Here is a 16,638-nt window from a genome sequence, read left to right on the forward strand (position 1 = left end):
TATTATTTATCTATCCTCCCCTACCCTCTCAAAATCATTTGTTTCCTATAGTCACCTCATATTCTTTTTCTCTTTCATATATTATTATTCTCTTATCACCTTTATAAATATTAGATCATTTGTTGTTGATATGATGGAAGTGACTGGGGGGTATTTTTGCTGGTGTGGGTTGTTTTTTGGGTTGTGTTTTTGTTGTTGTTGTTTTGGCAACACCTGTACAATAACATATAAGGCATGGTGGGGATTGTGACTCTCAGTCAACCAGCCAGAGGGAAGAACCCACCAAAGAATGAGCCAGCCAGCAAAACCCAGTTACAACAAGAGAGCCCACGAAAAATGCATGAAGGACATCCCTAAGAGCACCCAGCTCAGGAGTTCACAGAGACTGCACCGCCAAGTCCCACAGGAGTCCTACCACAGAAGGCAACTCCAAAAAGACAGGGAGTCAAAGCAGATCGATCTAATATGCAGAAACAAATAAAAAAGAGCCACCTAAAATAGGGAGACAAAAAAACAACCCCCAATCAACAGGAAAGGATGAGAGTCTGAGAAGGTTGGCGCAGGGGGGAGATGCCCACCGCCAAAGCTGCAGCTTCTTCTCAGACCAGGCCTGGGAGTCTGCTGCCTGGAAGCTTCAGTCCGGTGGCTCTGCGTGCTGCAGTCTAAGATTTCTTTACCTGCAGAAAGAAAAAATTGATACCTTGCATCCTGAAAGTTCATTTAAGAGACTGAAATTATGGGCTTCTTTCAAATTTGGACATGGCTAATCGAGGAGCAACGAGACCCAATGGGCCAAATACTGGAAATAAAGTGTGCCGGTTCAAACTAGTACTTCTGGGAGAGTCTGCTGTTGGCAAATCAAGCCTAGTACTTTGTTTTGTGAAAGGCCATTTTCATGAATTTCAAGAGAATACTATCGGGGCTGCTTTTCTAACCCAAACAATGTGTCTTGATGACACAACAGTAAAGTTTGAAGTATGGGGTACAGCGGGTCAAGTGCGATACCATAGCCTAGCACAATGTACTACAGAGGAGCACAAGTAGCCATAGTTATATATGACATCATAAATGAGGAATCCATTGCCAGAGCCCAGAGTTGGGTTAAAGAACTTCAGAGGCAAGCCATTCTTAACATTGTAATAGCTTTATCTGGAAATAAGGCTGACCTTGCAAATAAAAGGGCTGTCAATTGCCAGGAAGCAAAATCCTATGCAAATGACAACAGTTTATTATTCATGGAGACATCAGCCAAAACATCAATGAATGTAAATGAAATATTCGTGGCAATAGCTAAGAAGTTGCTAAAGAATGAACCATGGAATCCAGGAGCAGATTCTGCTGGGGGAAGGGGAATAGACTTTACTGAACCCACACAGTCAACCAGGAGTCAGTGTTGTAGTGACTAAATCTATGGTTTGAACCAGCTCTGGAATATTCTTCTGCTTCCTAAATGTTAATGGTGGAGTTACAGCATTTTAACCAGGTCAGTATGACTTCCAAAAAAAAGAGGCTTGTGATAGAGTCAAGTTTTTAGTACAGAATTACTTTAAGTGTTTTGAACTTAATTTTCTGTAACACGCATGTCACCCTCTGACTAATGTTTCAGCAGTAGAAGGGGGAAATGAGAGCTGTGTGTGACAAGCAACAAGTGCTGGAGAGGATGTGGAGAAAAGGGAACCCTAGTGCACTGCTGGTGGGAATGCAGACTGGTGCAGCCACTGTGGAAAACAGTATGGAAATTCCTCAAAAAATTAAAAATGGACCTGCCTTTTGACTCAGCAATTCCACTGCTGCAAATATACTCTAAGAATCCCAACACACCAATTTAAAGAACTTATGTACACCTATGTTCACAGAAGTACTATTTACAATAGCCAAGTGCTGGAAATACCCTAAGTGGTCATCAGTAAATGAGTGGATCAAAAAACTGTGGTATATTTGCATAATGAAGTGATACACAATGCTATAGCAGCAGAAAGAAAGAAGGAACTCCTACCTTTTGAGACAGCGTGGATGGAACTGGAGAATATTATGCTAAGTGAAATAAGCCAGTAGGTAAAAATAAATACCATATGACATCACTTATAAGAGGAATCTAATGAACAAAATAAACTAACAAGCAAAATAGAACCAGAGGTATGGAAACATGGAACAGATTAACTACAGCCAGAAGGGAGGGGAAAGAAAGGGAAGGAACTAGTAAAAGAGCATGTATGAATGGACATGGACAGTGGTGTGAGGACTGACTGTGGGAGCAGGGGGTAGACTGGGTGGAGAAGGGCAAATGGGGAAAAAATTGGAAAAACTGTAAGAGAATAATGATCAATTTTTTTAAAAAAAGACTTTGTTGAGTGTTGGAAAGAATATACAAGAACTGGAAGTCTTATATACCATTGGTGGGAGTTTAAAATGTTAGAACTTAGAAAAACAGTTTCTTAGTTTCTTAAAAATTCAGACATGCACCTAACATATGAGTCAGCCAGTCTACTCCTACGTATTTACTCAGGAGAAGTGAAAGCAGGTGTCCATACAAAGAGCTATACATAAATGTTCATAGCAGTTTTATTTGTAATAGTCAAAAACTGTAAACTTGACTGCACCACTGACTCATGTTGTGAATGGAGCAGTCTTTTATCTTTTGGTGCCTCAGTTTTCTCAGCTGTAAAATGGAGGAAACAAACTCCTAATCTTTTGGTTTAAAAATGGATTTATATAGGATGGAATATATAAGGTGCTAAGCACAGTACCCTACTAGTAAACAGCCCACTGCCAGTGAAATCCTAGCTAAAAATTGATGCCAAAAACTCTTAGCTCACAACACATGAGATGTAATCAAACAATGTTCAAACTTTAAGAGAGGAGCTATGGCCGACTTAAGTAAAAGAAATATTCACCTAAGACCAATAGCATCTTTAGGAATGCATCCCAGCCACTTGGATGGGGCGACTTTCCTCACAAGTCCTCCCAGCCCCACGGATGAGAGTAATCATGACTGAGACATGATGCAATCTCCTTGGGGAGGAGAAGTGGCTATTTTCCCAGAGGAAAAAGGCCGTGAGCAGTGGCCAGTTTCTCAGGGGAAAAAGGGCATTGAGCCCCCTCCTCTAGGGGCTTTTATTGGATTGTAATACACAGGAATACAGGGTGGCAAGGATCAAACAGTAAATAACATTTCAAAGAAATCTGAGGGCTTACTATGAGCCAGAATCTGTCAGGAACAGAGTTTTAGGGTTTCTTGCTCGAACCCTTAACATATGAATGAAAGCACTCTTAGCAGAGCAGATTTTACAGGTTTATCAGGAAGTCTTTGTGATGCCAGATTTTCCCCCAGGACACGCTCTAGCAAGGCAAGGAGCTGCACCCTTCCCCAACAGGTATTCATGCTTAAGGGGATTAGAGCCAGGAAGCACTTCTCCCAGAGAACAAAATAGGGGACTCAGGCTATGTCAAAGCGGGGGGGGGGGGGGGGGGGGGGGGGGGGGGNGGGGGGGCGGGGCGTGAGAGTCCATTGCTCTTTCTTTGTTGCAGCCCCCCAAATCCTTCCATGAAGGCCTCCCACGTGATCGAGTCTGGCTTAGGTTGTCCCCCGCTGTGAGGGGTCTTACTCATCATTGACTTCCAACCAAGCTTTGGGGGCAGGGAGAGGAAACTGAGGCAGTATTTGCTGCCAGAGACAAGCTTTATCTCCTGTGGCTCGCATTCCAGAAGTCATCCCTAGCCCTTAGCCACAAGGGGTTGAGATACAATTCCTAGAACCAAGCAGAGCAGTTGACAACACTTGCGGGCATCAGAAATGAAGAGATCCATTTTCTACTGGTTCTTATTTCTTGGACCATTAGTAGAACTTCAAGAGTCAAAGTGTTCACACTTCTAGCTGGGGTGTTATCAAAAAGAAGTCTCACAAGTTCCCAACACGGGAGACCACTTGGCATTTGAGGTATTTTTAGCTGCTGATTTAGCTACTGAAACAAATGGGTAGCCAGATGTTTCTTTGCTGTTCACAGTGGGCAGTTTCTTTGCAGACTTCCGTGGTTCACATACTGGGCCTCCAAGACAGCTTGGAGAAGACCAACAATCAAAAGATACTACTTTAGACAATTTCAATAATTCTGACTTTGGAGAAACTGATTTTTGTTCATCTCCATATAGGCTTCTTGTTGCCTTAGCAAGTAGATATTTTTCAGGAAAGTGATCTGCAAAGGAAATCAAATCTTCATTTCTTTCTTATAAAGAAAGTAATGGCAGACAGGTTTGCCCTGAAGAAACAAAGCAAAAAGGAAATTCAACACTGAAAGGAAAAAATATCTCAGATGACCAGGTCCCAGGCTTTTTGTTGGTGGTGTCATAAGAACATGATTTTTAAGACTTTTCAGAGCTTTGCAGCACTTTGCATGAATTCCAATATCCCCCTTTTCCTCTTGCCAGGCAAGAATTATATTCTTCCAGCAACAAAATTATCTCCCTGCCACGTAATCTCCTGAAACTCTGTTTTCAAAGTTTGAAGTTCAGTTCTATTTCTTCATTTACATGAACATTGCTACCTACAATATGAAACTTTGCCAGCCGGGACCACCTTGTAAATTATGTTCCAGTTCCAAAGTGTTTACATCAACGTGTATAAAAAGAGTTCTGGGGCCCTGTTATCGATTCCACATGGCTCAAACTTTCATTAACTGGTTTTCTTAAAATTAGGACTCTGTGCCCGAAAATGTCAGTAAGAAATTCAACAGAAGCTTTTTCAAGTCGAGTAAGGTAATACAGAGCATCCAAGGACCTGGTCTAGCCCAGAACTGGGCATGCCAAGAGAAGCCACGCACAGAGCTCTACAAGGAGAGAAAGAAACTCAGTAGCTTCTCAAGTCCCCTTTGCTCTGCAGACAAGCTGATAGGAGTCCTTTTGTGATGGGTGGAGGGGTGAACAGGGCAGCAAAAAGATGGTGAACTCATTAATGGGAACTGTATTGTGTGGGGAGCTAAGGATACTAACTTCCACTGGAGCTGAATCACAGGAATTGACAACACTATGGGTGTGATATAATAACGGAAGACTTCTTTTATTTGAAGTCTTGTACATGAAAGAAATAAAAGTAGAAAGAATGATTTATTGTGTTTTTCCTCATTTTAAAATATTGCTTGCATGGTTTTAAATTTTTCAATATAATAAAGAAAAGATAAAGGTCACTTATAGTCTACTATACTTTTTTCTGTCTTTCCTTCCCACCTATCTAGTGTCAAGTAAGAGCTTTTACATGGGTTTTGATTGGCATCTATTTTTGTAATTCATCTCTAATTTATTTTATATATGAGGGATGGAGCCCTAAATTTTTTACACAAATAATCATATGTCCAGTACTATTCAAATAAAATGCCATTTGTTTGGGGGGTTTTCTATACTTTTTACTTTCCCTAAAATACCTATACTGCTCCCTTGATCACAGGTGCATCATTTAATCTTCATACATCTTTCTCGTTCATCTATTCTACCTGGTAGCTTGCCAGTAAAGAGCAAAACTCTAGAACCAGACAAGCCCAGCCCACTTACTAGCTCTATGGCTTTGGAGACATCCTATACAATCTCTTAGCCTCTGTTTCAATATCTGTAAAATGGGGCTAATAGAAATCCATAGGGTTACTGACAATTAAGCATTTGGCACAATTCTTAGCACATATGGAGAATTGAATGATTACTAATTCAGTAATGTTATATTATCTCATTGCTCTGTTCTAATCACTCAATCAAAAACTATTTTTGAGCACTTGCTGTCTACCAGAAACTGCTTGGCACTGGTGTCTCAGGAGAGAACAAGCAAGTGCTTCTTGCTCACAGATTGATGTCAGTTAGCCTTACATTGTTTTAGAATTGCTGCCACCCCCACACCCACACACCCTATTCCTTGATAACTCTGTCCTACTGGAACTTGGCTAAAACTCTGAGTAGGGTATCCCAGCTACTTCAAAGAACAGTAGAGGTTTTGTTGCCAATCTTTTTGGAAAAACAGATGGAAAGTAACCATAAGAGATGTGGGCAATGACAATGTTTCCAGAATCCTGCTATTGCCATCATCTATTGTGCTGGGTGGAGCATATCTAGTACCCTGACTCTATCAGAGCCAGAAGCACTAAAAACTTCCTCCCCTATAACCTGCCCTCCCCCAATTAAAACACCTTATCCCACAGAGATTCCACTCTCTGCTACTTGTGCTGAAAGAAATGGTGCAAAACGAGCATGATTCTCACATCCCCAGCCTCAAAGGAGCTCCAGCTGGATGGATGCCTCCTGCCTACAACCCTGGAGACCAGGACTTATCTCTGGGTCCCAGGAAAGATGGAGTTGATGGCATTTCATCCAGCAGGAACTCGCAACTCACACGAACAGCAGGGTTCTCTTTCTCCCTTGGGAGAAAAGACACAGCTCTGGTCTCTCCATGTTGCTAATCTCTCAGGAACTGGAGCCCAGTATCAGCAGCACCATCTGTTATAAAGTGATGCTTAAATTTAAGTGATTGGAAAAGCAGTGCACTTCTCCAGTAGGAAACCTCCATCACTCTGATTTTTATTCACCAAAAGGCCAAATGGAGTAAGTCCCAAAGTTAGTATCAGAGAGAATTAGCCCAAATTGAAACACCCAGCTGCTGAGTTCAAAGGCGCGGATGGATCGGACAGGGGAGACACCCAAATCTGGGCACGTTTATGGGCCCTCTGAATAGACAGAAGCCTCAAAAACTTGGTTCCAGACCAAATTTATGCCGTACCCAGCACATACAAGAAAAATAAACAATTAAAAAAAATGGATTGAGTGCCCTTTGTTTTCCCATGTGGCCCGTGTAGAAAAGCATAATCTCCACATGACACCTGGAAGTCCTGAGGCTGAGGGATGGACATCTCAGGGTGAGGTCCAAGTGTACCAAGAAAGAACAGAGAGAGGAAGAAAGATGCGTGCTACCCAGTCCCTGCCCTCACGCACCTGGAAGAAGGCATTTGCACTCAGGTTTCTCACTTATTACTCTTACAAACCTTCCGTCCTCAGATGGGAAGATGAAGTGCAGAGAAGTCAAATGACTTGTCTTTCCTGTACTCCATTTTGGTGCCTGGAAATGTGTACTCATTTCTGAGCACTCACTTCAAACACCCCTTCCCTGATTCATTTGTAGTCCTTATCTACACCTCTATAATAACGTGAGTTGACTACCTGGGTTCAAATCCCAGACTCACAGCTTCCAAGGTCTGTTTGAATGAGTTACTTAAATGCTGTAGCTTAACTGCTTTAACTATTAAAGAGGCATGATATTAATCATTCCTACCTCATTGAGTGCTTATGAGGATTAGCTGAATTAATATATGTAAAGCACTTAGGACAGTGCCTGGCAAATAGCAAGCAGGCATTCAATAAATGATGGTGGTGGTGGTGGTGGTGGTGGTGATGATGATGGTGATGATGATGTGATAAGGACCTCATCATGCTGAATTACTTGAGGACAGGAATGTTGTCCTGTTCATGAGTGTAGGACCTTGTCAGTCTTGTTACATACTTTGCAAGTGCCTGAAATAATAGCTCTCCAGAAAAGACATTAAATAAATATTTGTTGAATTACTGGACAAATGAGTTAATAAAATTATTTCTTCCTCTCCAATCCCCAAGCTTGAGGAGGTACTCAATCAATGTCCACTGACTCATTAAATCTATGCATAAATGACAGCCTCATGGGTGCCTAAGTTCTCAGGCACTCTATATGTCTCCATTCTCTTCCTGGTAGCTTCTGTCAAAAAGGGTGCAGAGCCTTTGTCCCCTGACAAAGCATTGGAAAGGAACAACAGCCCAAGTTTATGAGGATTTTTAAAGGCCCAACCATGGAGAGAACCCCAACTTTAATAAACACCCTCGAGTCTAGCTGGAGTCCCTTTGTGAGCAGCCAATGCTAATTTGGTGTTCTCTGGCCTTCTAATACACTTTCAATAGAAATAAAAGCAACTCTGATTTCCCCTTGGGCCTATAAATAATTCAGTCCCACGTGTGTATCACTGACTCTCTTTTAGCAGGAACCTACAAAGGTCAGGGCCAAATAAATGTCCCTTCAGTGTTTGTGCATAATGTCAAAGTGTATTTTTAGGGAAAATGGTGTTCAGGAAAGAGATGAACAGAAACAGTGAGGTAGTTGTGTTCAAACTCAGATATTCTCAAATAGACTAGCTTAGGTTCCCCTGACAGCCCCCATAGCCAGGCAACTGCTGCCTACACTGCTCTTCTTAAAGTTGAGTGGTGCAGCTTAAGCTTTTCCCAAACTCAGAAGTGGTGCCAGAACAGTTTTTATTCTCATTCCTTAAGGCTGCAGATTCTAGCAGGAGTTAAAAAAAATTTCTTCCTGAATATGAATAAATGCAATGATTAACTACCTGGGGAGTGCAATAGACAACATTGTGGGCTTTGAAGCAAAACAGCCAGATATCTTGGCTCTATCATTCTCTGGCTGTGTGATCTTAGGCAAAGCACCTGAACCTGTTGAGCCTCAGTTTCTCCATCTATAAAATGGGAAGAGTAACAGAACCTATATCATAGGGTTATTATGAAATTAAAGTAAATAATACAAGTATAAAATAAGCAGCCCTTAAAATTAGATATCCTTTTCCATACATTTTAGGTGATGAATTCCAGTGCTGTTTCTCTAAATATATGATCTAGCTTTGAACTGCCAGGAATTCCTGAAGAATTCCAGTTCATTGATGCCACTCTCTTGTTTCCCAGCCCTATACCTGGCTGCTATCTCTTAAAATCCATTGTCCAGGGAATCTAGGCCCCAAGATGGGCTTCTCACATTTGGATAACCAAATCTCATGCTTAGAAAGGTCATCAAGGTCAAGACACCCTTTTTGTAGATGAAGATGTTGAGGCTCAGAGAAGCAATGTGACTGCCTCAAGAAGATCCAGCTAGTGGAAAGCCCTTAACCTGGGGTCCAAAGACACTCATGGTGTCCTCAGAGATTTAGAGAGCCCATGAACTTGAATGGGAAATAATTAGAGAACAACTTTAATAACCTCCAGCTGAAAGTTTCCATTTCCTTACTTACTTTATATATTGTGACTTTGTCACCAGGAATATTTTCCCATCACATCATAATTGTTATAGACACCACAAAATATTATTTGTGTTCAGCCTAACCCTGAAACATGGGTAATATTAGCTCTGCCAATAGATCTAGTGATTTAATGCACTAATAAAAAGTGTATTATTATATTACAAATTTGTATTTTTAATATCTTGCCAATGATAAAATCAGTTTCTTTGGGATTTCCAGCCAAGATGGAGGCATGGGTAGACACACTGTGCCTCCTCACACGATCAAAAAAAGGACAACAACAATTTAAAAACAAAAGACGACGAGAACTGACAGAAAATTGACTGTATGGAAGTCTGACAACCAAACAGTTAAAGAAGAAACATTCATCCAGACTAGTATGACGGTAGGAAGGGCAGAGTTGGGAGGCCAAACAGAGAGGGCTCCAGGCAAAGCCAGGGCTTGAGGCAAAGCCGGGGCTGGTGGACCCTCGCTGCGCAAGGTGGCAGTGAGCAGACCCAGCCAGGTGGTGATTGTGGAGGGTCATGGCGCACAAGGCAGCTAGCAGACCAGATGGTCCCACATTCACATGCAAATAAACCAGTTGGAATTGGGGAGCAAGACAGACCATGCAACCCAGGGTCCCAGCTCAGGGAAATAAAGTCTCAAACCACCGATTGAAAACACCTGTGGGGGCTGAGTGGCAGGAGAAACTCCCAGCCTCACAGGACAGTTTGTGGGTCCTAGAACAAACACAGCCCCACCCACACAGGTATCAGCACCAGAAAGGCCCAGTTTGCTTGGGGGAATAGGCAGAAGTGACTGAAATACAGCAGAGAGTGGAGCAAGCACCATTGTTTCCTCTTGGACCCCTCTACAACACACTGTGTCACAACGCAGTGACTGGGTTGCCCCGCCCTGGTGAACAACTAAGGCTCCGCCCTTCACTACATAACAAGCATGTAGGTAAAAAAAAATGGCCCAAATAAAAGAACAGATCAAAGCTCCAGTAAAAATATAACTAAGCAATGAAGAGATAGCCAACCTATCAAATGCACAATTCAAAACATCGTTAATTGGGATGCTCACAAAATTGGTTGAATATGGCCACAAGTTAGAAGAAAAAATGAAAGCTATGCTAAGTGAAATAAAGGAAAATGTACAGGAAACCAACAGTGATGGGAAGGAAACCAGGACTTGAATCAACGGTTTGGACCAGAAGGAAGGAAGAAAAAACACTCAACCAGAACAGAATGAAGAAACAAGAATTCAGAAAAATGACAAGAGGCTTAGGAATCTCCAGGACATCTGTAAACATCCCAACATCCAAATCATAGGGGTTCCAGAAGGAGAAGAGGAAGAAGAGCAAGAAATTAAAAATTTACTTGAACAAATAATGAAGGAAAATTCTCCAATCCAGCAAAGGAAATAGACCTCCAGGAAGTCCAGGAAGCTCAGAGAGTCCCAAAGAAGTTGGACTCAAGGAAGCACACACCAAGGCATATCATAATTACATTACCCAAGATTAAAGATAAGGAGAGAATCTGAAAAGCAGCAAGACAAAAGGAGACAGTTGCCTACAAAGGAGTTTCTATAAGACTGTCAACTGATTTCTCAAAAGAGACCCTGCAGGCAAGAAGGGGCTGGAAACAAGTATTCCAAGACATGAAAAACAAGGACCTACATCCAAGATTTCTCTATCCAGCAAAGCTTTCATTTAGAATGGAAGGGCAAAGAAAGTACTTTCCAGATAAGGTCAAGTTAAAAGAGTTCATCATCACCAAGCCCTTATTATATAAAATGTTAAAGGGACTTATCTAAGAAAAAGAAGATTAAAAATATGAACAGTAAAATGACAACAAGCTCACAGTTATTAATAACTGAACCTAAAACAAAAACAAACTGAGCAAACAACTAGAACAGGAACAGAATCACAGAAATGGAAATCACATGGAGGGTTATCAGCTGGGGAGTGGGAGGAGAAGAGGGGAAAAGGTACGGAGAATGAGTAGCATAAATGGTAGGTAGAAGATAGATGTGGGAAGTTAAGAACAGTATGGGAAATGTAGAAACCAAAGAACTCATATATATGACCCATGGACATGAACTAAAGGTGGGAAATGCAGGTGGGATGGGGTGCACAGGGCAGAGGGCAGTAAAGTAGGGAAATGGGACAACTGTAATAATGTAATCAATAAAACACTTTTTTAAACTTTTAAAAACAAAAAAATCAGTTTCTTTGTGATTCTAATTATTTTGTTTTATGTATTTAAAATATTTTTGAGGAGAGATCTGTGTCTTTACTCAATGTTGCTTTGGACTGCACACTGAAAAACATTAAGACAGACAGGAAGTGGCAAAGCTGCCATCCAAATGTGTCTGCCAAAAACTTCAAACACAAGGCCCCTCTCTGGGGCAGGATGGGGTCCTCTCAATCTCCAGGCACACCCTGTCTTGTCCACGCTCTGTGTACAATCTCTCACCATTCCTTCATATTATTATTCTGGTCAATGGGAGAAGGAAAAGAGGAAGAGAGGAAGGAGGAAGAGAAGGAAAGCAACATGAACCCTGATGGTAGGCCCTGTCATTGACCTTGCTCTTTCATATGACAGTTCACAGCAACCCCAGCTAGTAGGTAGAGGGCTAGAGAGGCCAAGGATTTTTTTCAAAGCCACAGAGCTAGTGAAGAGTAGGTCCAGGGCTGAAGCCCAGTCTGTAGAATCCTAGACCACTGGTCTACACTGCTCCATGCCCTCCTTGTCCCAAACAGCAATGCCCATCTCCATGAGCCCACATGATCTCTTCACTTAGCTCCTTAGCAACCACCCTCCCAATATGTAATCACACCTAAGTTGTCTTATCTTTGTTTTTATCCAAGATAGTTTATACTATGTAAGTCTCATGGTTTTAAAACTAGGCAAAAGCTTTATGAAGAAGTCTTAAGTCAAAAACATCTGTCTATGGGACTTAAGTGGGAGACTCCTTGGTTGGTGAGTGAATCAGTTGAGATGAGCTAGGTTGTGATACAGCAAAAGTGACTCCCAAAGCTCAGTGACCGGACAATAAAAAATCTTCTTGTCTCTCCCATCTAACGTGTCCATGAGGACCGGCCATGGCTGTGCTCCATACCTGTTCTTTCTGGGACCTGGGCTGCTGTTGCAGCCACAATCTGGGACATTGCCTTGACAGAGGGAAGGGAACATGGCTCTTAACTCTTCTGCTTGGAAATGACTCATATCACTTCTGCACACATTTCATTGGCCACATTAAGTCAAAATATGATGTCATTGAGGGAGGAAGGAGCATTTTCCTTTGGGGAAGGGGAGTGGATATTCCAGTAAATAATTCAACTAGCAAGGAAAAATGTCCATAAAAAGGTTCTGCCTTTTGACTACAATCTCTAATATCTGAAGGTTTGGCCTCTGATATATCAATCACATGTTTGCAAGACTGACCCTTGTTTCATTTGTATGCATCACAATCTTAACAGCTGTTATGATGACAAATTATCTTTTAAAATATTGAAAAGGTGCCACTTTAGAGAATGTGTTTAGAGAAAAAACTATTCTCCCCTGTTCCCATCTCCCTGCAATTCAAGTGGCGCCTTCAAGACTCAGGCACTCCTGTTCTTCTGCTCCATTATCCCGACAACAGCCAGGGGCACAGAGTGGCTATTCAACCCAGGCAGAGCCACTTGCTCAGAAATGCTGCTGGTAAATGAAGTCTGTGTATGCTTGACCAACACAGGGAACAGCAAAGCAGCAAACACTCCCTAAACCCTGTTCTTTAATGAAGGGACTGCACTGGGCTAATCTTTGTCCCCTATGAATTTAAACACCGTGTGGAGACAGACTGCTGATGCGGCAAGATGGATTAGCAGAAGGAACTAAAGAGCTGTGTCACCAGAGTGGTTTCCTTCTTTCCCCTTGATTAATGAAAAGGATGCTCACTTTCATCTCAGAGAGGTCATGTTGGAGAAATGTTAATGATGTCAACAAGTGATGGATTTTCTCATACCTTCATTCACTGAACCATGCCAGATCAATCAAGCCCCATGGAGGTAGATGGGAGAACTGCAGGAACAATGTCGTTATAATAAACTTGCTGAGACAACACCATGTAATGGGATGGTGGGGAAGCTTGATGGTGTAGTGTGTGCATGTGTGTGTGTTAAGCTCATATACAGTTTTTTGTTGTTTTTTTGTTTTGCTAATTTTCACATTTTATTGTAAAAGTTTAAAAGTGCACAGCAACATTGATTTATTAACATTTTACTCAATTTGATGTATTATATATCTCTTATCCATCCATTCCTTATCCATCCATTAAACCACCTTATTTGCAGTTCATCTCAAAGTCAACTGCAGACATCAGCGTACTTCTTCCTAAGTACTTCAACATGGTTCCCATTAACTAGAGTTCAATATTTATCCATATATTTTTGGTATACAGTTCACATACATTGAAATACATACTTTTTAAGTGTACACTCACTAGGTTTTGACAAGTGCATGAATCACTATAACCCAACCCCTTACAAACACAGAATATTATTACCATGCCTAAAATTTTCCTCATTCCCTTTCCAGTCAAAAGCTGCCCTTGTTGTGGGTTAATTTTGCTTGTTCAAGAATTTCAAATAAATGGATGCATGCCATGTGTGCTTTTTTGTATCTGGCTTGTTCTGCTCAGTACAGAGCTTCCAAAAAATTTTTGTGCATTGGCATGTATCAGGAATTCATTCCCTTCCATTGCTGAGTTATATTTTGTTGAATAAATATCCATTTGTTTAATTCACCATCTATAAAGAAACCTTTAGAATTAAGCATTGAGTTTTAAAGAACATATACTGATTGTTGTTATAATTTGTTGACATCTAAAAATTGGGAGGTTTCGCATAAAAATCTGAATTTCTGGTTCTTATTGAGAACCTGAATATCAAGCAACACTGAGCTCACCTTTCAACAATGGTCTGGGCTGAGGGACATCTGCCAACCTCAGGTAGGACATATGCTTCCATCGCTTCCTGTTGTATACCAAATGGACAACTTCATTCATTTATGCTGCCTGTTTATCCCTTGACTCCTGTTAATAGCAACCGAGTGCTCAAAAGTAATTGTAGAATGAATTAATGGAGTGAATAAGTGAAAAAAGTGAGATTTCATTGGTTATATTGTGCTAGAGATCCTGTATTACAGAATATGAGTCCTGGCTTTGGAAACAGTTAACACCTGATATTTGTGTGTGTGTTATCTCATAAGTTCCATTTCCATTCACTCCTTTCTTATGTAATGTGGGGATAATATGCTAATTTATCAGTTGTTGGAAGAATCAATGAAATAACCTATTTAAGATGCCTATCACAACCAGAATGGTAGTTATAATCATCAGTATCAAGTGGTTATCATCAAGTAGTTCCCCACAAGAGAGGAGGAAACCCCATTTTTTTTCATCTTTCCAATGTGGCAATTTGAAACCACTGAATCCTGAAGGAATATGAATGCACCTAAGAGTGGGGAGGAATTTCCTGATACTTATGCCTGTCTTTCTAATGTCACCATCTCAAGCATGAGTTTAGTCCCAAATAGAACCAACATAAAAACCTTGAATCTTGTCAACTGAATAGGTACTTCCTTTCTTGTGTTTGGGACAAAGAGCATTGAAGAGCTCCAAAGGCCAAATATATAGTCTGAATGGTAGAGAATCACAGAAGACAAAATCTAGAAATAGACTCAAATACATACATGATGCTAATATATGATGGCATTGCATGCCTATCAGTGGGAGAAAGACAGATTGCTCCATAAATGGCAACAACTGGGACACCATCTGGAGACACAGAAAGTCTAATCCTTATTTCACACCTTGCACTCAAACAAATTCCAGATGGACCCATGATTTAAACATAAAATAATGGAACCATTAAAATACTAAAAAAAAGTTGAAAATTTTATTATAAAATCTTGATAAAGAGAAAACTTTAGGACTACCTAAAATTCAGAATCCCTATATTAAACAAAAGTATATTTAAACAAATAAAATAAGCAATTTCTGCCTTTAAAAACCACAAGTTTAAAAAGATATAACACACTGAGGAAAATGTTTCTGTAAACCCAAGAAAAGGTCATTTCCTTAAAATAAATAAACCCTGTAAGTCAATAAGAAAAAGACTAACAACTCAATAGAAAAAATGGACCAAGTGTTCATTTATAAAGAAAATATGAATGGCTCTTAAACATAACATATAACATGCTCACTTACATTATTTGTAAGATGAATGTAAATTAAAACTATAATACCATATTTTTAATTTCTGTTTGACCAAAATCAAAATGTTTGATAACAATTGAGACACAGTTGTATTTGGTTGAATAAATATTTCTCACAATTGCTAGTGGAAAGATAAATTGATAAACTATGAAGAGTAATTTGGCACAAACTTTTTTAAATTGATACATGTAAGATTGCAAAATTATTACCACAATAATGTTAATTACCACATCCATCACTTCATATAATTACAACTTTGTGTGTGTGTGTGGTGAAAACATTTAAGATCATCTACACTATTAGCAACTTCAAAGCATACAATACATTATTGTTAACTATAGTCACCATGCTGTATATTAGATCCCAAGAATTTGTTCATTTTTTAAAAATATGGAATGCTGCACAAATTTGCTTGTCATCCTTACACAGGGGTCATGGTTATCTTCTCTGTATCATTCCAATTTTAATACATGGGCTGTCTAAGTGAGCAGAGAATTTGTTCATCTTAAAACTGGAAGTCTGTACCATCTGACCAACACTTCCTCACTTCCTCCAACCATTCCCCAGCTTCTGGAAACCACTATTTGACTCTGTTTCTGTGAGTGTGTCTTCTTCTTTAATTCCACATATAAGTGAGATCCTATGGTACTTGTCTTCTTCTGTCTGATTTATTTCACTGAGCATAATAGCCTTGAGTTCCATCCATGTTGTCATAAATGGCAGGATTTCCTTCTTTTGTAGCTGAATAATATCCCATTTAATACATACCACCTTTTCTTTATTCATTTGCTTACCAATAGAACTTAGGTTGTTTCCATGACTTGGCTATTGTAAATAACGCTGTAATGAACATGCAAACACAGGTATTTCTTCAATATAGTGATTTTATTTCCTTCAGGTATCTACTCAGAAATGGAATTGCTAGATTGTGTAGTAGTTCTGCTTTCAATTTTTTGAAGCCCCTCCATACTGTTTTGCATAGTGCCTGTACCAATTTACTTTCCACTGACACCGGCATTAACTTTTAAAATTCAATATGCAAATCATATGTGACCAAGAAATTCCACTAGAAAAAGTTATCCTACAGTCATACTTGGATTGTGTAAAATGTTGTAAATACAAAGATTACTTGCAGTATTACTTGCAAAGCAAAACAGTGCAGATAACCTTATAAATAAATTATTAATAAGACAGATTATGGTACGTCCTTATACTGGACTGCTGTCATAGCCATATAGAATAATCTCCAAGGTATATTTTTAAAATTGACCAAGGAGTTGGGGATAGGTACAGAATGATAAGTATGGTAAGCTAGTAC

The 16,638-nt window shown here is 40.1% G+C and overlaps 1 non-coding gene and 1 pseudogene across 1 annotated transcript; one reads left to right on the top strand and one right to left on the bottom strand.

Annotated features, from left to right (window-relative positions):
* The first annotated feature begins 759 nt into the window (after nucleotides 1–759).
* On the top strand, nucleotides 760–1,458 carry LOC119002926 (ras-related protein Rab-5A-like; annotated as a pseudogene).
* Nucleotides 1,459–15,704: 14,246 nt separating this feature from the next.
* Nucleotides 15,705–15,809, bottom strand: LOC119002949 (U6 spliceosomal RNA). The gene has a single exon (XR_005069843.1). It is a non-coding gene; the product is annotated as a U6 spliceosomal RNA (small nuclear RNA).
* Between the last annotated feature and the right edge of the window lie 829 nt (nucleotides 15,810–16,638).

This window comes from Sturnira hondurensis, unplaced genomic scaffold, assembly GCF_014824575.4.
Source record: "Sturnira hondurensis isolate 20B ecotype Veracruz unplaced genomic scaffold, ASM1482457v3 Scaffold0018337, whole genome shotgun sequence".
NCBI lineage: Eukaryota > Metazoa > Chordata > Mammalia > Chiroptera > Phyllostomidae > Sturnira > Sturnira hondurensis.